At 43.0% G+C, this 24,426-nt stretch overlaps 1 long non-coding RNA gene across 1 annotated transcript; it reads left to right on the top strand.

Annotated features, from left to right (window-relative positions):
* The first annotated feature begins 4,541 nt into the window (after positions 1-4,541).
* On the top strand, positions 4,542-24,121 carry LOC106503873. The gene is made up of 4 exons (XR_001917539.1): positions 4,542-4,672; positions 12,219-12,287; positions 20,178-20,226; positions 23,921-24,121. It is a non-coding gene; the product is annotated as an uncharacterized LOC106503873 (long non-coding RNA).
* Positions 24,122-24,426: the final 305 nt, after the last annotated feature.

Raw genomic sequence — 24,426 nt, 5'->3', positions numbered from 1 at the left:
AAGTGAAGTCGCTCAGTCATGTCCAATTCTTTGCGAACCCATGGACTGTAGCCTACCAGGCTCTTCCATCCATGGGATTCTCAGGCAAGAATACTGGAGTAGGTTGCTATTTCCTTCTCCATGGGTCTTCCCGACCCAGGGATTGAACCCAGGTCTCCTGCATTGCAGACAGATGCTTTGCCCTCTGAGCCATCAGGGAGGAAATTACCTGTTTTTTGACCACTACTATCGAAATAGTTTGTATTAACAGGAAGCAATAGTTAGAACTGGACATGGAACAACAGACTGGTTCCAAATAGGAAAAGGAGTACGTCAAGCCTGTATATTGTTACCCTGCTTATTTAACTTATATGCAGAGTACATCATGAGAAACGATGGACTGGAAGAAACACAAGCTGGAATCAAGATTGCAGGAGAAATATCAATAACCTCAGATATGTAGATGACACCACCCTTGTGGCAGAAAGTGAAGAGGAGCTAAAAAGCCTCTTGATGAAAGTAAAAGAGGAGAGTGAAAAAGTTGGCTTAAAGCTCAACATTCAGAAAACAAAGATCATGGCATCTGGTCCCATCAGTTCATGGGAAATAGATGGGGAAACAGTAGAAACAGTGTCAGACTGTTTTTTTTTGGGGGGGGGCTCCAAAATCACTGCAGATGGTGACTGCAGCCATGAAATTAAGAGACGCTTACTCCTTGGAAGAAAAGTTATGACCAACCTAGATAGCATATTCAAAAGCAGAGACATTACTTCACTGACTAAGGTCCGTCTAGTCAAGGCTATGGTTTTTCCTGAGGTCATGTATGGATGTGAGAGTTGGACTGTGAAGAAGGCTGAGCGCTGAAGAATTGATGCGTTTGAACTGTGGTGTTGGAGAAGACTCTTGAGAGTCCCTTGGACTGCAAGGAGATCCAACCAGTTCATTCTGAAGGAGATCCGCCCTGGGATTTCTTTGGAAGGAATGATGCTAAAGCTGAAACTCCATTACTTTGGCCACCTCATGCGAAGAGTTGACTCATTGGAAAAGAGCCTGATGCTTGGAGGGACTGGGGGCAGGAGGAGAAGCGGACGATCCAGGATGAGATGGCTGGATGGCATCACGGACTTGATGGACGTGAGTCTGAGTGAGTTCCGGGAGATGGTGATGGACAGGGAGGCCTGGCGTGCTGAAATTCATGGGGTTGCAAAGAGTTGGACATGACTGAGCGACTGAACTGAACTGAACTGAAAGCCATATGACTTTCCTTTGGTACAAAAACATAGGATTTTTTTTTTTGCATAAATTATCTCATGAATGGTAATTTTCCTTTTTTAAATTTTTTTTTAATAAGAGAATTACTTTACAGTGTTCTCTTGGTTTATATCATAATACAGTACAAATCAGCCGTAATGAAACATACATCACTTCTCTTATGAGCCCCCTCACCTCACTCCATCCTGTCATTCTTGGTCATCATAAAATACTTCACTGGGCTCCCTCTTTTACTGTAACCTCTCACCAGCTACCTGTTACTTGCAGGGAAGGAATGGAGACCCAGATATACAGAACAAAGTTGAGAACACAGTGAGGGAAGGACAGAATGAGATGAATAGAAGACAACAGGATTATCACAACTATTGCAATAATCTCTTAGAGTAACTGAGGTTTAATTTCCCCTTGATTGGAAGATAATGAGGCCTTCCTAAGATGGGACAGTGTTAGGATGCAGTCTCAAGGACGCATGTTGGTGGGAACCTCAAATAAAAACCTGAAAATGCTGGAAGTGCAGAGGCAGAGATGGAAGGGTGATGATGGGAGAATAAAGGGTGTTAGCTGGGGTCACATCCCTGCTGGAAAGTATCTGATTCAGGGACTTTCCTGGTGGTCCACCGGTTACAATTCTGCACTTTCACTGCACTGGGTACAGGTTTTATTCCTGGTTGGAGAACTAAGAATCTACATGCTTCTTGGTGCAGCCAAAATTAAGAAACAGCCAAAAAAAAAAAAAAAAAAAAAAGACATTATTATCTGGATCAAAGACCAAAAAGAGGAAATCAATTCATCATGTTTTGAGACATGAAACTCTTCTATCACACAGATTTCACAGCCAAAACTGCAACAGGATATTATACAGAGGAATGTGCTAATGAAAAAGAAAAGTGTGATATTGAAACCAGAAGACTCTCTGGGTTTCTTGGAATTGGGTGATTATTTCCTTTGGTACGGGGAGGGAGGTGGGAGGGGGGTTCAGGATGGGGAACACGTGTACACCCATGGAGGATTCATGTTGATGCATGGCAAAAAAAATACAATATTGTAAAGTAATTAGCCTCCAATTGAAATAAATTTAAAAAAAAAGAAAAGAAAAAAATCGGAAGAAAAGATGAAGAGAAAACAAAAGATAATACTGAAATTCCATGTGAGCCATGAGGGAAAGGATCAACTGAAGATGTGAGTTGAAGATACTCTTGAAAAAGCTCTCCTCAAATGTCTGATTTCACTTGAATAGAAGGATTCTGAGCTCTGATTTGTCCTGGAAGTAGCGAGTCCTGGGTCAGCTCCCAAGGGGTTTTCTCTTAGCTGGCTTGAGAATCCTGAAACTCACTGCTTCTTCGTTTCTCTACTCAGAACAAAATTAATCTTTTAGTGTATTCATTTGATGAATTATAACCAATGAAGATGAACATAAGTAAAAATTTGATTAAAAAATATGAAAAACAGATTCTGTTGACCTTTAAGTGGCCTTGAAAATAACTAGAACTATAGAGTGACTTCCCTTGTGGCTCAGACAGCAAAGCGTCTGCCTACAATGCAGGAGACCCAGGTTCGATCCCTGGGTCGGGAAGGTCCTCTGGAGAAGGAAATGGCAATCCACTCCAGTACTCTTGCTTGGAAAATCCCATGGGTGGAGGAGCATGGTAGGCTACAGTCCATGGGGTTGCAAAGAGTAGGACACGACTGAGCGACTTCACTTCACAGAGTGAAGAAATAAAGTTTCTCCATTCAAAATTCTAAATATTATGAGAACTACTGTCCCAATTTCGTGCTCACCCAGAAAAACAATTGAGTCAGTGAGTAAATACTACATTAGAGATCAGATGGGTAAAGGGTGTCTGGAAAAGGAGTAATGAAAATGAATTGTTGACATGCCTTTTTCAGACGAGGTTAAGGGGCATTTGAGCAGATCGTCCTCCCAGTTATAAGGAGGAAAGAGCCTGCTTTGGTGCAAGAGGAGGTGATAAACGCTTTGTGCCCATGTGCTCCTCACCTCAGAAATAGGAGGCTTTCCAACGGTCTCTTAAGAAATGGATTTTCCTTGGCTAACCCACACAATCGATCTTTACTTTTAGATAATAAATTTTAAACACTCTCCTCCAGGTTAAAGAAGCAATATAGGACAGAGGGACAATTTCTATGTACCCTGGATAGCTTATTCCATTTTTGATCTCAGGACATAAAGACAAATAAATATTTCTGACTTCGAAGGATGACACGTGTACCAAGATTTTTCACTTACTCAGTCGAAAGTCCACATCTGCATCAGGCTCTCTTAAAACAAACCTCATTATTAAAATGCCAGAATGTCAGAAAAGCTTATCCCTGCCAACCAGGATACGGAAGATGACATCCATGTAACTTTGGTCATATGAGGAACAAACATTGGCTCATGACCCATCACACCAACAGATGTTGGTTATAAAAGTGGCAGCAATTTCACATCCTCTCTGACAACTGGGATACCCTCAGCTTCCACAGAAGAAGAGCCAGCAAGATGAAGGTTCTGCTGCTCACTGTTGTCCTTGATCTGCTTTTTGCAGGTCAAGATGAAGCTCAGCTACTTCTCAAACCGGTAGACTACCAGGGGTGGTGCAACCTGGGAGGAGGTCTTGGGGTATACGTTTGTGTCCTTTTTGGGGTTTGGTCATGTGGATTCATAAGTCTAGCCATCTCCCTGCAACTCAAAATTGCTACACTCACTGGTTCTATACCTATTCTGTTTGGTCTTCAAATCATCTCTACCATCTATTAACTGGCTCTCATGCACGTCCACTGCTTTTGTAAAACAGAAGAAAGATATCACGGCTGTTGGACTAGGGTTCTTGCATTTGACAAGACAGCTCAAGCTATCTCAGTAATGCCTCAGCTCTTTCCTTTAGTTGATTTGAGTTTTCACATGATTTTATACCTAGGCTGTGTTCATAAAGATAGGAAATTTCTGTCCAAGTGGAAAGACAGGGAAACTCCTGAAGGATGATGTTGGGCAGAATTAACAGAGATGGGTTAGATTCTCTTTCTTAAAAAATTAATTAATTTATTTTAATTGGAGGCTAATGACTTTACAATATTGTAGTGGTTTTTGTCATACATTGACATGAATCCACCACGGGTGTACATGTGTTCTCCATCCTGAAGGCCCCCTCCCACCTCCCTCCCCATCCCACCCCTCTGAGTCATCCCAGTGCTCCAGCCTTGAGTGCTCTGTCTCATGCATCAAACCTGGAGTGGCGATCTGTTTCACATGTGGGCCAGATTCTTAATAGGAATTTTGATTTCAGTTTTCAGGAGAATGGAGAACCCATTACATTGCATCCAGTAACATTGCGAAGATCACTGAGAATGGGCCATTTCACATTTATGCACGTTACATTCAGTTTAATGCAGACAACACAGTAGATGTCGACTTTTATATCAAGTAAGTAAAAACATCTTTTTGGGGTGTTAGTTCTAAAAGGTCTTGTAGGTCTTCATAAACCCGTTCAACTTCAGTTTCTTCAGCGTTACTGGTTGGGGCATAGACTTGGATAACTGTGATACTGAATGGCTTGCCATGGAAACGAACAGAGATCATTCTGTCATTTTTGAGATTGCATCCAGGTACTGCCTTTCGGACTCTTTTGTTGACCATGATGGCTACTCCATTTCTTCTGAGGGATTCCTGCCCACAGTAGTAGATATAATGGTCATCTGAGTTAAATTCACCCATTCCAGTCCATTTTAGTTCACTGATTCCTAGAATGTTGACGTTCACCCTTGCCATCTCTTGTTTGACCACTTCCAATTTGCCTTGATTCATGGACCTGACATTCCAGGTTCCTATGCAATATTGCTCTTTACAGCATTGGATCTTGCTTCTATCACCAGTCACATCCACAACTGGGTATTGTTTTTGCTTTGGCTGCATCCCTTCATTCTTTCTGGAGTTATTTCTCCACTGATCTCCAGCAGCATATTGGGCACCTACTGACCTGGGGAGTTCCTCTTTTGGTATCCTATCTTTTGCCTTTTCATACTGTTCATGGAATTCTCAAGGCAAGAATACTGAAGTGGCTTGCCATTCCCTTCTCCAGTGGACCACATTCTGTCAGACCTCTCCACCATGACCCGCCCATCTTGGGTTGCCCTACAGGCATGGCTTGGTTTCATTGAGTTAGACAAGGCTGTGGTCCTAGTGTGATTAGATTGACTAGTTTTCTGTCAGTATGGTTTCAGTGTGTCTGCCCTCTGATACCCTCTTGCAACACCTACCATCTTCCTTGGGTTTCTCTTACCTTGGCATGGGGTATCTCTTCATTGCTGCTCCAGCAAAGCACAGCTGCTGCTCCTTACCTTGGACAAGGGTATCTCCTTACCACCACCCTTCCTGACCTTCAACGTGGGATAGCTCCTCTAAGCCCTCCTGTGCCTGCACAGCCACCAGGGTTGCTCCTCCTGGCTGCCGGCCCTGGCCTAGGGCGTGGGTGGCTCCTCGCAGCTGCTGCCCCTGGCCTCAGGCTCGGGGTGGCTCCTCAGGGTCACCACTCTTGGCCTAAGGCGTGAGGTGGCTTCTCCTGGCTGCCCCGACCTTGGATTCAGGGTGTCTCCTCCCGGCCGCCAGTGGCCTCAAATGCAGGGTAGCTCCTCCCGGCTGCCGCCCTGACCTCGGATGCTGGGTGTCTCCTCCTGGCCACCACCCCTGACCTCAGATACAGGGTAGCTCCTCTCGGCGTTCCTGCGCCATTGCAGCCGGCACTTTAGGCCACTGCCCCTGACCTCGGACGTGGGGTAGCTCTTCTCAGCCACGCTTAGTTCGTCTGCTCGCCCCCACCGCCACCACCTGCGCTTAGTGTCCTTTTCATTATAGGGGATTGTAATGCAAAGGTAGGAAGTCAAGAAACACGTGGAGTAACAGGCAAATTTGGACTTGGAATGTGGAAGGAAGCAGGGCAAAGACTAATAGAGTTTTGCCAAGAAAATGCACTGGTCATAGCAAACACCCTCTTCCAACAACACAAGAGAAGACTCTACACATGGACATCACCAGACGGTCAACACTGAAATCAGATGGATTATATTTTTTGCAGCCAAAGATGGAGAAGCTCTATACAGTCAACAAGAACAAGACCAGGAGCTGACTGTGGCTCAGATCATGAACTCCTTATTACCAAATTCAGACTTAAATTGAAGAAAGTAGGGAAAACCGCTAGACCATTCAGGTATGACCTAAATCAAATCCCTTATGATTATACAGTGGAAGTGAGAAATAGATTTAAGGGCCTAGATCTGATAGATAGAGTGCCTGATGAACTATGGAATTAGGTTCATGATATTGCACAGAGGACAGGGATCAAGACCATCCCCATCGTACGAAAAGAAATGCAAAAATGCAAAATGACTGTCTGAGGAACTCCTTACAAATAGCTGTGAAAAGAAGAGAGGCAAAAAGCAAAGAAGAAAAGGAAAGATATAAGCATCTGAATGCAGAGTTCGAAAGAATAGCAAGAAGAGATAAGAAAGCCTTCTTCAGCGATCAATACAAAGAAATAGAGGAAAACAACAGAATGGAAAAGACTAGAGATCTCTTCAAGAAAATTAGAGATACCAAGGGAACATTTCATGTAAAGATGGGCTCGATAAAGGACAGAAATTGTATGGACCTAACAGAAGCAGAAGATATTAAGAAGAGGTGGAAACAATACACGGAAGAACTGTACAAAAAAGATCTTCACGACCCAGATAATCATGATGATGTGGTCACTAATCTAGAGCCAGACATCTTGGAATGTGAAGTCAAGTGGGCCTTAGAAAGCATCACTACGAACAAAGCTAGTGGAGGTGATCGCATTCCAGTTGAGCTGTTTCAAATTCTGAAAGATGATGCTGTGAAAGTGCTACACTCAATATGCCAGTCAATTTGGAAAACTCAGCAGTGGCCACAGGACTCGAAAAAGTCAGTTTTCATTCCAATCCCAAAGAAAGGCAATGCAAAATAATGTTCAAACTACCGCACAATTGCACTCATCTCACATGCTAGTAAAGTAATGCTCAAAATTCTCCAAGCCAGGCTTTAGTAATACATGAACTGTCAACTCCCTGATGTTCAAGCTGGTTTTAGAAAAGGCAGAGGAACCAGAGATTAAACTGCCAACATCCACTGGATCATGGAGAAAGCGAGAGAGTTCCAGAAAAACATCTATTTCTGCTTGATTGACTATGCCAAAGCCTTTGACTATGTGGATCACAATAAATTGTGGAAAATTCTGAAAGAGATGGGAATACCAGACCACCTGACCTGCCTCTTGAGAAATCTGTATGCAGGTCATGAAGCAACAGTTAGAACTGGACATGGAACAATAGACTGGTTCCAAATCAGGAAAGGAGTACGTCAAGGCTGTATATTGTCACCCTGCTTATTTAACTTATATGCAGAGTACATCATGAGAAATGCTGGACTGGAAGAAACACAAGCTGGAATCAAGATTGCTGGGAGAAATGTCAATAACCTCAGATATGCAGATGACACCACCCTTATGGCAGAAAGTGAAGAGGAGCTAAAGTGTCTCTTGACGAAAGTGAAAGAGGAGAGTGAAAAAGTTGGCTTAAAGTCAACATTCAGAAAACGAAGATCATGGCATCCGGTCCCATCACTTCGTTGGAAATAGACGGGGAAACAGTGGAAACAGTGTCAGACTTTTTTGCGGGGGGGGCTCCAAAATCACTGCAGATGGTGATTGCAACCATGAAATTAAAAGACGCTTACTCCTTGGAAGAAAAGTTATGACCAACCTAGATAGTATATTCAAAAGCAGAGACATTACTTTGCCGACTAAGGTCCGTCTAGTCAAGGCTATGGTTTTTCCTGTGGTCATGTATGGATGTGAGAGTTGGACTATGAAGAAGGCTAAACTCCGAAGAACTGATGCTTTTGAACTGTGGTGTTGGAGAAGACTCTTGAGAGTCCCTTGGACTGCAAGGAGATCCAACCAGTCCATTCTGAAGGAGATCAACCCTGTGATTTGTTTGGAAGGAATGATGCTAAAGCTGAAGCTCCAGTACTTTGGCCACCTCATGTGAAGAGTTGACTCATTGGAAAAGACTCTGATGCTGGGAGGGATTGGGGGCAGGAGGAAAAGGGGACGACCAAGGATGGGATGGCTGGATGGCATCACGGAGTCAATGGACATGAGTCTGAGTGAACTCTGGGAGTTGGTGATGGACAGGGAGACCTGGCGTGCTGCGATTCGTGGGGTCACAAGAGTCAGACACTACTGGGTGACTGAACTGAAATGAACTGAACTGAACTGAAGTAAAAACAACCCAGAAGGAAAACCCACATAAATCTCCGAGCTGAATGGAGGCTGTGTCTTCCCCATCTTCAGGGAACTCTCTGAGTGATGTTGAAGCAAGGCACCTTGATTGATGGGCCTGAGCAGGGTCTCTGAGCTGGGTCCCTCAGCTGGGTCCTGGAGGGCCAATTCCTTGTGAGCCTCCAAGGAATGTCCTGGAGCTTTTGCTTAGAGGGGGAGATCCCAGAAGCTCCACTGGCATCAACTCTAAAGGAAAGACGGACATGGCAGCAGGGAGAGGCTCCTGTGCTTTAACCCCACAGTACCCACCAGGGGCTTGACCCCTTCCTGCAGAATTCGTAAGAGATGGTTTCCACTGAGTCCAGGAGCTGAGGGCAGGGGGGAGAACACACAGTGAGCTCTGCCCTGCAGGGCTTCCTCTTGGGATGTTTCATTACCACTGAACTTACAAAACCCGTGACCATCGCAAATGAGCTTCCCGGGTGATACTAGGGGTAAAGAATGCAGCTGCAAAGGCAGGAGACATACAAGACATGAGTCTGATCCTTGGGTTGGGAAGATCCCCTGGAGGAGGACATGCCAACCCACTCCAGCATTCTTGCCTGGATAATCCTATGGACATAGGAGTCTGGAGGGCTTGGAGTCACAAAGAGTGGACATGGCTGAGGAACGAAACACGTACACTGTCCTAAGTACCATTCTTGGAATATCCATTATACTGCAGTTGGTTCATCGAGAGCACGAAAGTATGGCAGAAACCAGCACAAGTTTTCTGGGCACTTATTCCCCATAAAAAGAATGCAAACTCATATATGCGTTTTGAGGAATACAAATATTAAGAAAAAGTAACTAAAAGTTTTATGCTGAGAGATATTGGTTCGTACATGTATATAACTGCTTATATATTATATACGTATGTATTTCATAGTATGGAATGCATGTTCTGTTAGTCATTCAGGCATGTCTGACTCTTTGAGACCCCATAGACAGTGTAGCCCCCAGGCTCTTCTGTCCATAGCATTTTCCAGGAAAGAATCTTCGAGTGGGTGGTCATTCCATTCTCCAGGGAATCTTCCTGACACAGATATTGAACTCAGGTCTCTTGCAGGGAGATTCTTTACCATCTGAGCTAGGAGAGTATCAGTTCAGTTCAGTTCAGTCGCTCAGTCGTGTCCAACTCTTTGTGACCCCATGAATCACAGTACACCAGGCCTCCCTGTCCATCACCAACTCCCAGAGTTCACTCAGATTCATGTCCATCGAGTCAGTGATGCCATCCATCCAGCCATCTCATCTGTCGTTCCCTTCTCCTCCTTCTTCCAATCCTTCCCAGCATCAGAGTCCTTTCCAATGAGTCAACTCTTTGCATGAGGTGGCCAAAGTACTGGAGTTTCAGCTTTAGCATCATTCCTTCCAAAGAACACCCTGAATTCAGTTTTAGAATGGATTGGTTGGATCTCCTTGTAGTCCAAGAGACTCTCAAGAGTCTTCTCCAACACCACAGTTCAAAAGCATCAATGCTTCGGAGTTCAGCCTTCTTCACAGTCCAACTCTCACATCCATACATGACCACTGGAAAAACCATAGCCTTGACTAGATGGTCCTTAGTCAGCAAAGTAATGGCTACATACAACCAAATTACAACCACTTACAGAAACAGACTTACTCACTCAGTCACACACACACACACACACACACACACACACACGCATTCTATCCCGGGAGACATACTTGCCTCTTGTCACTGATTTTTTAAAAGAAAACTTATTATTGCCCTCTGCTGTTTTTACAGTTATTGTGCCCTATGTTTAACTTCTCATCTGGCCACTCTTTCTGAAGTCAATCTTTACTGAAGTGTATTTATGTGGGATTATTTGCACCTTTGTGAAGGGCACAGTTCAATGAGCTTTCACATGTGCACAAATGTTTCACCATCTCCACGGTCAAGAGATAGAACTCTGGGCTTCCGTGGTGGCTCAGTGGGTAAGAATCCATCTGCCAGTACAGGAGACAAAGGTTCAGTCCCTGGGCCGGGAAGATCCCACATACTGGGGAGAGTCTAAGCATGCGTGCCACAACTACCGAGCCTGTACTCTGGAGCACATGCTCCGCAACAATAAAACCACCACACCGAGAGGCCTGGGCACTGCAGCTACAAAGTAGCCCTTGGCCCACAGCTAGAGTAGCCATGAAGACCCAGCACAGGAAAAACAAACATTTTTTTTAAGGTCTAAAATTTCCCCATGATTGTTGCTTTGCTTCACTTATCATTAAGTGTCTACCCCCTCGGGCAACAGGCAAGAATCAATTTGCTTAATCTCATCTCTTCTGAAACTTCAGATGACAAAATTAGGCACTCTGCTTCATTTTCCCTGGTGTCTACCACTCAGCACAATGCTTTAAAAGTGTATCTCAGCGTCTGCATAAGCAAGGTGTCATGTTTTTCAAGCCAATTGAAAGGACTTGTTTGCGTAGATAAAGTTTTGCAGTTATTGGAAAATTATTTTGATCCCATGTTGTGTTGTTTCCAGTAACGTCAACGCATTTGACCAATGACTAAGAACAGTGAGCTCAATCCATTATGGACATTCTTTTCCGAGGTGTCCATTCATAAATTAATCCAGTTTGTCTTGCCCTTTAATATTTGGCTTGTGTTCACACATACTATGTGCCAAATAACACCTTTTCTCATGTACATGCACGAGGACCCATAAAAATCACCCAAACTTTTCTGTTGTATCAGTGACAATATACACTTATCATGTATTTATATGTATAATTTCCTTATGTCATGTAAGCATATTATGCAAACACACATGTGTCCTTCTTTGCTTTCTTATGTGTGTGTATCTCATGTGCATTCATACATATATGTGTCTTTCGATGTTTAATCCTCTCCTGGAATTTCGATGGAAGAAGACTGTGTGTTTTGGGAAAAGTAAGCATCTTTCTGGAGAAGGCAATGGCACCCCACTCCAGTACTCTTGCCTGGAAAATCCCATGGATGGAGGAGCCTGGTGGGCTCCAGTCTGTAGGGTCATGAAGAGTCGGACAGGACTGAGCAACTTCGCTTTCACTTTTCACTTTCGTGCATTGGAGAAGGAAATGGCAACCCACTCCAGTGTTCTTGCCTGGAGAATCCCAGGGATGGGAGAGCCTGGTGGGCTGCCGTCTGTGGGGTCACACAGAGGTGAACACGACTGAAGTGACTTAGCAGCAGCCGCAGCAGCAAGCATCTTTCCTCTACCTCTTTGTGATATTTGGCTCTCGTATTCTCTAATGAACCACTGCCAGGATTTTGAGAGCCCCAAGTCTGAGATGATGGCTGTGCCTCTCAGTTTTCAGAAACTATATACCAAAGAAAGAGTTGTTCTTTTTCTTGTTTTTGCTTTCTCTAAAATTCTAGATTTCTCCAAGGTATTGGCTTTACACACAACCTGTTTTGCATTTGAAGTTTATCTTTGGAACTACTAGTCACACTGAATGTGTATACAAACCATCCTTGTCGCTTGATAGTGGATCTTAAACAACATATTCCTTCTCTTTTGAAGGTCACATTTTTCACAGGCACTAAGGTGATAACTGACATGCATTTTTGGCTGTGATACAAAAAGAATCCTAATATGCATCAAATTCTTATTTTAATCAACAATTTGAACATGCTTTGTTTCTAAGGTCAAACGGAGAATGCATAAAAAAACACGAAACAGCAGAAGCAACGAAATTTCACTTATACTGCTGGATGTAAGTATGGGTATTTCGCTGGTAAGAATATGTCTGGGTGGAAATCTTGATCTCAACTTTCTTCAATAGCTCCATACACACGAATTCTACTCCTATTAACAATTAGACTGCAATATCTCCACTAGATTGAATGTTACTCACCAAGACTAGAGCCAGACACCCTAGACTGTTAAGTCAAGTGGGCCTTAGGAAGCATTACTGTGAACAAAGCCAGTGGAGGTGACAACATTCAGGTGGACCTATTTCAAATCCTAAAAGATGATGCTGTTAAAATGCTGCACTCACTACGTCAGCAAATTTGGAAAACTCAGCAGAGGGCATAGAACGTGAAAAGGTCAAGTTTCCTTCCAATTCCAAAGAAAGGCAATGCCAAACTCTGTCCCAACTCCCATACAAATTGCACTCATTTCCATGCCAGTACCGAGCAACTTCACTTTCACTTTTCACTTTCATGCACTGGAGAAGGAAATGGCAACCCACTCCAGTGTTCTTGCCTGGAGTATCCCAGGGACGGGGGAGCCTGGTGGGCTGCCGTCTATGAGGTCACATAGAGTCGGACATGACTGAAGAGACAGCAGCAGCATGGTATCGCTCAAAATCCTTCAAGCTAGCCCTCAGAAGTAAGGGAACCATGAAGTTCCATAGGCACAATCTGGGTCTTGTACAGGCAGAGGAACAAGAGATCAAATTGCCATCATTCCCCGGATTGTGCAGAAAACAAGGGAATTCGAGAAAAATATCTCCTTCATTGAGTATGCTAAAGCTTTTCACTGTGAATCACAAGAAACTGTGTAAAATTCTGAGAGAGATGGGAGCACCAGACCACCTCACCTGCCTCTTGAGACCCTATATGCAGGAAAAGAAGCAACAGTTAGAATCAGACATGGAGCAATGGACTGGTTCAAAATTGAGGAAAAGTATGTCAAGGCTGTATACTATCACCCTGCTTATTTAATTTATATGCAGGGTACATCATGCGAAATGCCAGGCTGCATGAATCACAGGTTGCAATCAAGATTGCTGAGAGAAATGTCAGTAACATCAGATAGGCAGATGATACCACTTTTATGGCAGAAAGTGAAGAGGAACAAAAGAACCTTTTTATGTGGGTGAAAGAGGAGAGTGAAAAATCTGTCTTACAGCTCAACATTCAAAGCTAAGATCAGAGCATCCAGTACTATTCAGTTCAGTTGCTCAGTTGTGTCCAACTCTTTGCGACCCCATGAACTGCAACATGCCAGGCCTTCCTGTTCATCACCAACACCCGGAGTCCACCCAAACTCATGTCCATTGAGTCGGTGATGCCAACCAACCATCTCATCCTCTGTCGTCCCCTTCTCCTTCCCTCAATCTTTCCCAGCATCAGGGTCTTTCCAAATGAGTCAGTTCTTTGCATCAGGTGGCCAAAGTACTGGAGTTTCAACTTCAACATCAGTCCTTCCAATGAACACCCAGGACTGATCTTCTTTAGGATGGACTGGTTGGATCTCCTTGCAGTCCAAGGGACTCTCAAGAGTCTTCTCCAACACCACAGTTCAAAAGCATCAATTCTTCAGCGCTCAGCTTTCTTCACAGTCCAAGTCTCACATCCATACATGATTACTGGAAAAACCATAGCCTTGACTAGATGGACCTTTGTTAACAAAGTAATGTCTCTGCTTTTTAATATGCTGTCTAGGTTGGTCATAACTTTCCTTCCAAGGAGTAAGTGTCTTTTAATTTCATGGCTGCAATCACTATCCACAATGATTTTGTAGCCCAGAAAAATAAAGTCAGCCACTGTTTCCACTGTTTCCCCATCTATTTGCCATCAAGTGATGAGAGCGGATGCCATGATCCTAGTTTTCTGAATGTGGTGCTTTAAGCCAACTTTTCCACTCTCCTCTTTCACTTTCTTCAAGAGGATCTTTAGTTCTTCAATTTCTGCCATAAGGGTGGTATCATCCAATACTATTACTTCATGACAAATAGAAAAAGTGTAACCAGTGATAGTTTTCATTTTCTTGTGCTCAAAAATCATTGCGGACACTGCAGCCATGAAATTAAAACACGTCTGCTCCTTGGAAGAAAAGCAATGGCAGTCCTAGACAGTGTATTAAAAGGCACAGACATGATTTTGCCGACAAAGGTCTGTACTGTCAAAATGGTGATGGTTTTTCCTGTAGTCATGAACAGAAGTGAGTTGCATCATAAAGAAGGTTGAGCACTGAAGAATTGATGCTTTTGAACTGTGGGGTTGGAGAAAACTCTTGAGAGTCCCTTGGACTTCACGGAGACCAAACAAGCCAATCCTAAAGGAAATCAATGCTAAATATTCATTGGAAGGACTGATGATGAAGCTCCCATACTTTGACCACCTCATTGGAAGAGCCCATTCAGTGTAAAAGACCCTGATGCTGGGAAGGACTGAAGACAAAAGGGGGTGACCGAGGATGAGATGGATAGACAGCATCACCGCATCAAAGGACATGAATTTGACAAACTCTGGCAGATAGTGAAGGACAGAGGTGTTTTGTGTATTAATGTCCATTGAGTTGCAAAGATTTGGACATGATTTAGTGGCTGAATGACAAGAAGAATGAGCCTAAGCGCAGGTGTAGAATTCATATTCCATACGGTTCTCACAGAGAATTCACAACAGTCTATGAAATGGCTTCTCAAGGGTCTATCTGGAGTTTGCACATCAGTGTCATTCATTCACTTTTAAAAAACAGTGATGAAAGATCCTCCTCCTTACAATTACAACGGAAGAATTTAAATCCAACAAAATCATCCTGACTTCAATCATAACATCGGCTTCTGTTCAAAGCAATGGGAATGGTGGCTAGCATTGACATCCCTAAGTTCTTTCTGAGGACTCTAAACATCATTCCTGATTTTAAATGAGGAGGGAGGTACTTTAATGGCCTAAGAGGTACGGGCTTCCCAGGTGGCGCTAGTGGTAAAGAACCCAGCTGTTAATGCAGGAGGCGGAAGAGATATGGGTTTGATCCCTGGGAAGATTCCCCCAGAGAAGGTCATGGCAACTCACTCAGATATTCTTGCCTGGAGAATCCCTTGGATAGAGGAGCCTGGAGAGCTACAGCCCACAGGATTGAAGAAAGCTGGAAACGGCCAAAGCGACGTTGCAAACAAGAGGTACATGTTTGATTAACATTTAAATACATCTCTATGTGATTGCAAAGTCAGACCCGACTGAGCAACTGAACTGAACTTCTGTGATTGCAACCCTGCCTAAAGTGACCAGCGGCACAGTGTCAATGAGCACAAAGAAGTAAAATTTAGGCCTGAAACATTTCCCTACCCTTTCATCCATAACTTCTAATGTTTGATGATTTTTAAACTATGCTTTCATTTTCTTTTTCCTGTGTTACTTTTTTCCTTTGGCTGAATGATGAATGCTTTCCAGTGTCTTTTTTTCTCCACTGTTATAATCCTTTTTAGCTGGAATTTTGCAGAGTGACTAAAGATGGGAGAGAGAATAGCAGGCCTTCCAGTAAGGTCTCTCGCAAGCGCCACTCCCTAGCTCTGTGTTAGGTACTGTGAGATGTGCCCACATCAAGCACAGCCCACGAACAGTGGCCTTGATAGAGACCTGACATCCGGAAGGTAAAATTATTCTCACTGTCCTATTGCTTACATTCCCTTCACAGAGAATTTGGTGAAGCTGCAATGCCCACCTTTGTGAAGCTATGGTTAACCACAGGGGGTCACTGATAATCTGAGGACTTGCATTTGTGGTTGTTTCTCGGTTGCTTCATCGTGTCTGACTCTCTGCAATGCCACGGACTGCAGCACTCCAAACCTCCCTGTCCTTTCCTATGCCCTGGAGTTGGCTCAGACTCATGTCCATTGAGTTGGTCATGCCATCCACCATCTCATCCTCTGTCACCCCTTTATCCTCCTGCCCTTAATCTTTCCAAGCATCACAGTCTTGTCCAATGAGTTGGACCTTTGCATCAGGTGATAAAAGGATTTGAGCTTCAGCTTCAGCACCAGTCCTTCCAATGAATATTCAGGGTTGCTCTTGTCTAGGATTGACTGGCTTGATCTCCTTGCTCTCCATGGATGCTCACAATTCTTCTGTAGCACCACAGTTTGAAAGCATCAATTCTTCGACACTCAGGCTTCTTTATGGTCCACCTGTCACATCTGTACATAACTAAATTTTCCCAGTGTGACCCATGTTTCCTGGACTCAGCGTGCCCTTAGGAAAGTTGAATACACTTCTCGGGACTATGAGATGGGAAGCTGCTTTGGCTACTATTTTTTCCAAGCACACTAAGAATTTTCAGTGTTTCAGACAATGAGCTGAAAGTAGTGTGTCCATGTTTTAGGAACATGGCTGGGCGATTTTGTATCCCTTTTTGCTGAGTGATTCCAGTCAGGTGCGATGGAGGCCAGGAGAGAGAGAATGGATATGGAGGGTTTAGACGTGACACACAGTGGGTCAGAGTTCCTTCTTGTCCAGACACAAGGGGCAGAGTGGTCAGGCAGGGCAGATAGGAAGGGCAGCCTTCTCCAGGTGGTGATGGAGCTTACCATGAGATGGTCACTGCCTGCTTGTTCCACCAGGTAAGCTGTCTTCATAGCAATGTCTATGGCTGTGCTCTCTGTCATAAACCAGACTGAGGGACAGTGAAAATACAGTAATTAATGTAAAGTGTTCAAACAATACCTGGCACAAGCTAGGCACTCAGGAATGCAAGCTTGTGAATTATAAGTTCATTTTGGTCCAGAGAAATCATTTCCATGGCTGGGTTAAGAAAAATACAAAGAAGTTTTGAATTGGGGTTTGAAAAAGAGGCTTTTACTGTTGAAAACACTGTAAGGGACTTCCCTGGTGGTCCAGTGGCTAAGAATATGCCTGCAGGTGCAGGAGACATAGGTTCAGTCCCTGGTTCTGGAACATCCTACATGCTGTGGGGAAACTAAGACCATGCATCACACCTACTGACCTGGCACTTAAGAGCCCACACGCTGTGACTCCTGAGCCCACGGACCCCAGAGTCTGTGCTCCACGAGAGAGAAGCTACTGCAGGGAGCAGCCCCTGGACCACAGCTAGAGAGTGGCCCCATGGTCAACACAAGTAGAGAAAGACTGTGGACAGTGACAAACACTCAGCGTAACCAAAAATTGATTAAATAATGAAATAAACTAAAAAGGACGTTGCTTGGGTTCATTAGGACACAGTTTCTAGAACGCGTCCAAGTAAGACAGCAAGGAGTGACTGCTTAATTAGGAAAACGTGCGAATGAGGGAAAGTGTTGCCTGCTTTCGTTGCTGTCATAACCACGGTAGAATTCAGTGTACCCATGGAGTCAGACACAAATCAATACAGCATATCCCTTTCTTTTTTTTTTTTAATTTAAATTTATTTATTTTAATTGAAGGCTAATTACTTTACAATATTGTATTGATTTTGCCATACATCAACATGAATCCACCACAGGTGTACACATGTTCCCCATCCTGAACCCCCCTCCCACCTCCCTCCCCGTACCACCTCTCTGGGTCATCCCACACACCTTTCTTAGTACCCTAAATCTGTCGCACTACATCTAACTGACAACAAGTGAACGCAGAGTTGTATAAATGTATCTTTTCTCTCTCACAGATGCGGGTCACAATGAAGGTCGAGTTCTTCATGTGTCCCATAACTCTGTAATAGGACATCTTATCAACGTGGATGAAGAAGGAAACAAGACAGATTTTGTTGGAATAATTGGTATGAGGCGTCCCTTGTGGCTCAGCTGGTAATGAATCTGCCTGCTATGCAGGAGACCTGGGTTCAATCCCTGGGTTGGGAAGATCCCCCAGAGAAGGGCAAGGCTACCCATTCCCGTATTCTGGCCTAGAGAATTACATGGACCATATAGTCCACGGGTTCACAAAGAGTCAGACACAACTGAGTGACTTTCATGCTTCACATGGCATCCTAATATCCCATTGCCATTGTCATGCAACATGTCCACTGCCAGTAGTTTCATTCAGAAAACCAGGAGGTGCTGACAATACTCACTATTCAGTGTACAAGATCTGTGTATTTATGTTCACTGAGCTAAGGATCCTAGAAGGTAATCCACCATGAAACAGGGGCTGAAAATAATTTTCAAACATATGAAAATAATCTTCACCTGTTCAAATTTTTTTTAAATTACTTTTACAGTAATTTTACAGAAAGAGGAGAGTGAAAAGTTTGGCTTAAAGCGCAACATTCAGAAAACTAACATCATGGCATCCAGTCTCATCACTTCATAGCAAATAGATGGGGAAACAGTGGAAACAGTGGCTGACTTTATTTTTTTGGGCTCCAAAGTCACTGCAGATGGTGACTGCTGCCATGAAATTAAAAGACGCTTACTCCTTGGAAGGAAAGTTATGACCAATCTAGACAGCATGTTAAAAAGCAGAGATGTTACTTTGTCAATATAAGTCTGTCTAGTCAAGGCTATGGTTTTTCCAGTGGTCACGTGTGGATGGGAGAGTTGGACTATAAAGAAAGCTCATCACCGAAGAATTGATGCTTCTGACCTGTGGTGTTGGAGAGGACTCTTGAGAGTCACTTGGAGTGCAAGGAGATCCAACCAGTCCATACTAAAGGAGATCAGGCCTGGGTGTTCACTGGAAGGACTGATGTTGAAGCTGAGACTCCAATACTTTGGCCACCTGATGTGAAGAGCTGACTCATTTGAAAAGACCCTGATGGTGGGAAAGATTGAGGGCAGGAGGAGAAGGAGATGACAGAGGATGAGATGGTTGGATGGTATCACTGACTCAATGGAGATGAGTTTGTGTGAATTCCAGGAGCTGGTGATGGACAGGGAGGCCTGGCATGCTGCAGTTCATGGGATCGCATGAGCGACATGACTGAGTGACTGAACTGAACTGAACTGAACTTTTACAGTTTTTTAAAAAAATATATCAGCTAAGCTCAAGCCATGGCTATAATGAGGCTGACCTGAATGATGTCATTTTACATCAGTTTTCCCACGCATTTTAAGCCTTGGATCAAAATCTTGGAAATCTTCCTCCTGTTTTATTATCACAATGCTTTGTTCCTGTGAACAATGACATGACCCCAAATGACCTCATAGAAGCACTGAGGTGTGTGCCATTGAGACAGTAGATGTCTGTTTCAGAAAAGGAATTGGGTGGAATAATGGGTTAAAGGCTAAATTTTCCCCCACATGGTATGTGGTGGGGTAAACGTGTCCTTGTAAGGGGAGAATCCTGTTTCCTAATAAGTTGGGTCTAGAACAAGACAGGAGTGTCAGATACAGGTTGTGGGGAGTTGATAAAGAAGCAAGTCAGTTGCCTACAGGGATGGGTTGAGTCTCAAATTCATGGAGCACCTACAAGTCTCTAGGTTCCTCCTGCTCACAGGGGCAGAAATGGATGAAATATAATTCTTAGGATGGCAGATGTCTGTGTCATGGAACATGGAAACTGTTTGAGGCTCTCTTAAATCATACAAGTGAGGATCTGATTGACACATTCGATTTCTTGTTATGTATATTCAGACATTTCTGTGAGTTCTAAGAGACAACACTGTCTTTTTTGTACACTGGTTATCAGGCACAGATGATGAGATTTCAGACAGTGACTTTGAGAGGTTCAAAGAGGAGACGAGAGACAAAGGGATTCCAGAAGAAAATATTATTAATTTCGATAATGGTAATGAAATTATATTTTTTCCCTGACTATATCATTCACCTGTAAATTGTAAATATGTAAATATCATTAAAAAATCAACATATTTAAAATTTCTTCTCCCAGAAGTAATCTCTTATAAAATACATTACTGAAAAAGAAAGAAAGAAACCTTAGAAATACTGTGGAATGGTAATTGGTGGCTCCTTTATTTCTCCCATTTTGTTTTTCCACAGATGACTGTCCAGAGGAGTGAACGAAAGTGACTTGGATACAGACACTTTTGTAAGTAGACATGGTCCGTTATTAATGCTGCTCCACCAAATAAATATAAAAGGACACACTATTACTGCATGCCTAGTGTCTGGTGGCTCAGATGGTAAAGTGTCTGTCTATAATGCAGGAGACCTGGGTTCAAGTCCTGGGTTGGGAAGATCCCCTGGAGAAGGAAATGGCAATCCACTCCAGTACTGTTGCCTGGAAAATCCCACGGACAGAGGAGCCTGGTAGGCTACAGTCTATGGGGTCGCAAAGAGTCGGACACGACTGAGCGACTTCACTAATGCCTAATAAGTCTCTCCAGTCCTGTCTGACTCTCGGCAACCCCATGCACTTTGGCCCACCAGGTGCCTCTGTCCATGGGATTCTCCAGGCAAGAATAGAGAACGGGTTGCCATGTCCTTCTCCAAGAGGTCTTCCGGACCCAGGGATCAAACTAACACCTCTTACATCTCCTGCATGGGCAGGTTGGTTCTTTACCAACTCTGCCAATTTCATACATGCTGAATTTTACAGGTAATTTTTTTTTTTTGCCCCAGTAACTTACATTCTGTCACTAGAGAACTTTGTTACATTAGGTAATCTCTCTTCTCTGGAGCCATATTAAATTGCAAACTGGTTGGTTGATTAATGCTGAGCATCTTTGGTGAGAGCATGTCAACCTGCAGGAATCTTGTAGACCAGATTTATCAGAGAGAAGCAGGAATCACCACAAGTTGGTGGAAACTTAGGGCTCCTCTCAGTCCTGACCTCATGGTTGTCCATACACGACCCTTCTCCAGAAGAACCAGGATTAAAGACAGTTCACCTCTCCTGCAAGACTAGTTTTTAATCTCACATCATGCTGACAGAACCAGTGAAGCCCTTCCAACTGCACTGTCTGAAATAAGCCTTTGAATTATATTCCCCTTCACAAGGTGATTTCTCTCAGGGGAATCTTTAAGCTTTCTATAGCAAGACAGCCTTAGAAAATGATACTGATCTAGGCTAAGGTGTGGCTTTAATTTTCTTTCCTTTTTAAAATATAAATTTATTTATTTTAATTGGAGGCTAATTACTTTACAATATTGTATTGGTTTTGCCATACGTCAACATGAATCTGCCACGGGTGTACATGTGTTCCCCATTCTGAACCCCCCTCCCACCTCCCTCCCCATACCATCCCTCTGGGCTATCCCAGTGCACCAGCCACGAGCATCCTATATCATGCATGGAACTTGGACTGGGTATCTATTTCACATATGATATTCCATATGTTTCAATGCCATTCTCCCAAATCATCCCACCCTCCTCTTCTCCCACAGAGTCTAAAAATCTGTTCGTTACATCTGTGTCTCTTTTGCTGTCTCACATATAGGGTCATCGTTACCATCTTTCTAAATTCCATATATATGCATTAGTATACTGTATTGGTGTGTTTCTTTCTGACTTACTTCACTCTGTATAATAGGCTCCAGTTTCATCCACCTCATTAGAACTGATTCAAATGTATTTTTTTAATGGCTGAGTAATACTCCATTGTGTACATGGACCACAGCTTTCTTATCCATTCATCTGCTGATGGACATCTAGAGCTTTAATTTTCTGTTGAGAAAAAATTAAAGAAAAGAGGCAAATAAAAACACCAGGTGGCATGTGAATATGATAAAAAAAAAAAAGACATGCTGAAAACAGTCAAGGGATTATTACTCAGCCATAAAAATGAATGAAATCATGGCGTTTGCAGCAACATGCGTGGACCTACAGAATGTCATACTACGTGACGCAAGTCACAAAGAGAAAGACAAAAACAAGATATATCACTTATTTTTGGAATCTAAAATAAGACTTGGAGGTGGTTATTTTCAAAACCGAAACACACTCACAGACATAGAGAACAAACTTGTGGTTGCAAAGAGGAAGGAGGTTGGCTAAGAGAAGGGCTAGGAGTTTGAGATAAGCAGACGCAAAATATTATATACAGGAAGGATAGACAAAAAGATATTCCTGTAGAATGCAGGGAGCTATATGCAACACTCTGTAAAAAACCTAAATGGGAAAAGAAACTATAAAAAAAAATAAAAAACAAACCAGATATTCATATATGTGTGTAGAAATCAATCACTTTGCTGTACACTTGAAACCATTACAACATTGTTAATCAACTCTACTTCAAAATAAAATTAAAATTAAACAAGTAACTCTTTTTTTTTAATTTTTATTTTTACTTTATTTTACTTTACAATGCTGTATTGATTTTGCCATACATTGACATGAATCCACCACGGGTGTACATGCGATCCCAAACATGAACCCCCCTTCCACCTCCCTCCCCACAACATCCCTCTGGGTCATCCCCTTGCACCAGCCCCAAGCTTGCTGTATCCTGCATTGGACATAGACTGGCGATTCGATTCTTACATGATAGTATACATGTTTCAATACCATTCTCCCAAATCATCCCACCCTCTCCCTCTCCCTCTGAGTCCAAAAGTCTGCTATACACATCTGTGTCTTTTTTGCTGTCTTGCATACAGGGTCATCATTGCCATCTTTCTAAATTCCATATATATGTGTTAGTATACTGTATTGGTGTTTTTCTTTCTGGCTTACTTCACTCTGTATAATTGGCTCCAGTTTTATCCATCTCATCAGAACTGATTCAAATGTATTCTTTTTAACAGCTGAGTAATACTCCATTGTGTATATGTACCATGAACATATTGTTGTTTCCATGTCCTGGCTATTATAAACAGTGCTGTGATGAACACTGGGATATATGTGTCTCTTTCAATTCTGGTTTCCTCGGTGTGTATGCCCAGAAGTGGGATTGCTGGGTCATATGGCAGTTCTATTTGCAATTTTTTAAGGAATCTCCACACTGTTCTCCATAGTGGTTGTACTAGTTTGCATTCCCACCAACAGTGTAGGAGGGTTCCCTTTTCTCCACACCCTCTCCAGCATTTATTGCTTGCAGATTTTTGGATCATGGACATTCTGACTGGTGTGAAGTGGTACCTCATTGTGGTTTTGATTTGCATTTCTCTAATAATGAGTGATGTTTTAAAAGCAAAAATAAACAAATGGGATCTAATTAAAATTAAAAGCTTCTGCACAACAAAGGAAAATATAAGCAAGGTGAAAAGACAGCCTTCTGAATGGGAGAAAATAATAGCAAATGAAGCAACTGACAAACAACTAATCTCAAAAATATACAAGCAAGTTATGCAACTCAATTCCAGAAAAATAAACGACTCAAACAAAAAATGGGCCAAAGAACTAAATTGACATTTCTCCAAAGAAGACATATGGATGGCTAACAAACACATGAAAAGATGCTAAACAAGTAACTCTTGAAGACCCAAAAGACAGACCTTTTGGAATTAGGAGAAGAAACAAATTCAGAAAACACAAACTTTAAAACGGAGGCTTTAAACCTTCTTTAGATGAACCATTCCAATGAACATACATTCTGAAACCAGTACTCCTAGAATCAATCCCCATTGAGAAAGTTTTCCCCGCATGGACATCTTAGGGCAAATTCCACAGGGACTCCCATCTACATCACTGAGATGTGGAGTGTTGTGGTCCACCAGGATTCTGACATTGGATCACCTACCAGCTCCTATTTCCTGGACAACCTACTGCCTGAGGCTCACCCCCGTCAGCTGTCACTCAGTCAACACTACTAAACCTTTGGTCTCATTTCATTCACCTACAGGAAGAGTCCCTGAGACAAGACACATCCTCACCTCCGTGAAATCAACATCAACAATACGAAGAGGACCTTCTTGGTTCCTGATTAACATGATCCTTCTCTCTTCACACTCACACTTCCTCTCCCATCTCATCTTTCCTGGTCACTAAATCACATCCTGTCTGGTGGTATTTGATTTCTGAGGGTTTAAATAAACTGATTTAATTTTTGCCCTGCACATGTGTGTCTGTGCAAAAGTCATCTGATTTAAAACACACAAATGTCCATGTTGATTATCCAGGAAACTGGGTCTCTTTTAGGACAGATGTTCATCAGAGACAATTCTGATGAGGATTCAATAGTGATGCCCTCACGTGTCCATGTGAGAGGAAGAGAAAGGATTAAACCATCATTGGACTGGGGATAGGATCCTCTTACGGTACTGGGAGTGGGGCATCTGATCAAGAAAATGTCCTTAGAAAGCACCTTATTCATTACAGGGCATTACAGGGAAAGGAACTTTGTTGGCC

The sequence above is a fragment of the Capra hircus genome (assembly GCF_001704415.2).
Source record: "Capra hircus breed San Clemente chromosome X unlocalized genomic scaffold, ASM170441v1, whole genome shotgun sequence".
Taxonomy (NCBI): Eukaryota; Metazoa; Chordata; class Mammalia; order Artiodactyla; family Bovidae; genus Capra; species Capra hircus.
The sequence above is the reverse complement of the archived record's forward strand: the minus strand, read 5'-3'. Positions and strand labels throughout refer to the sequence as shown.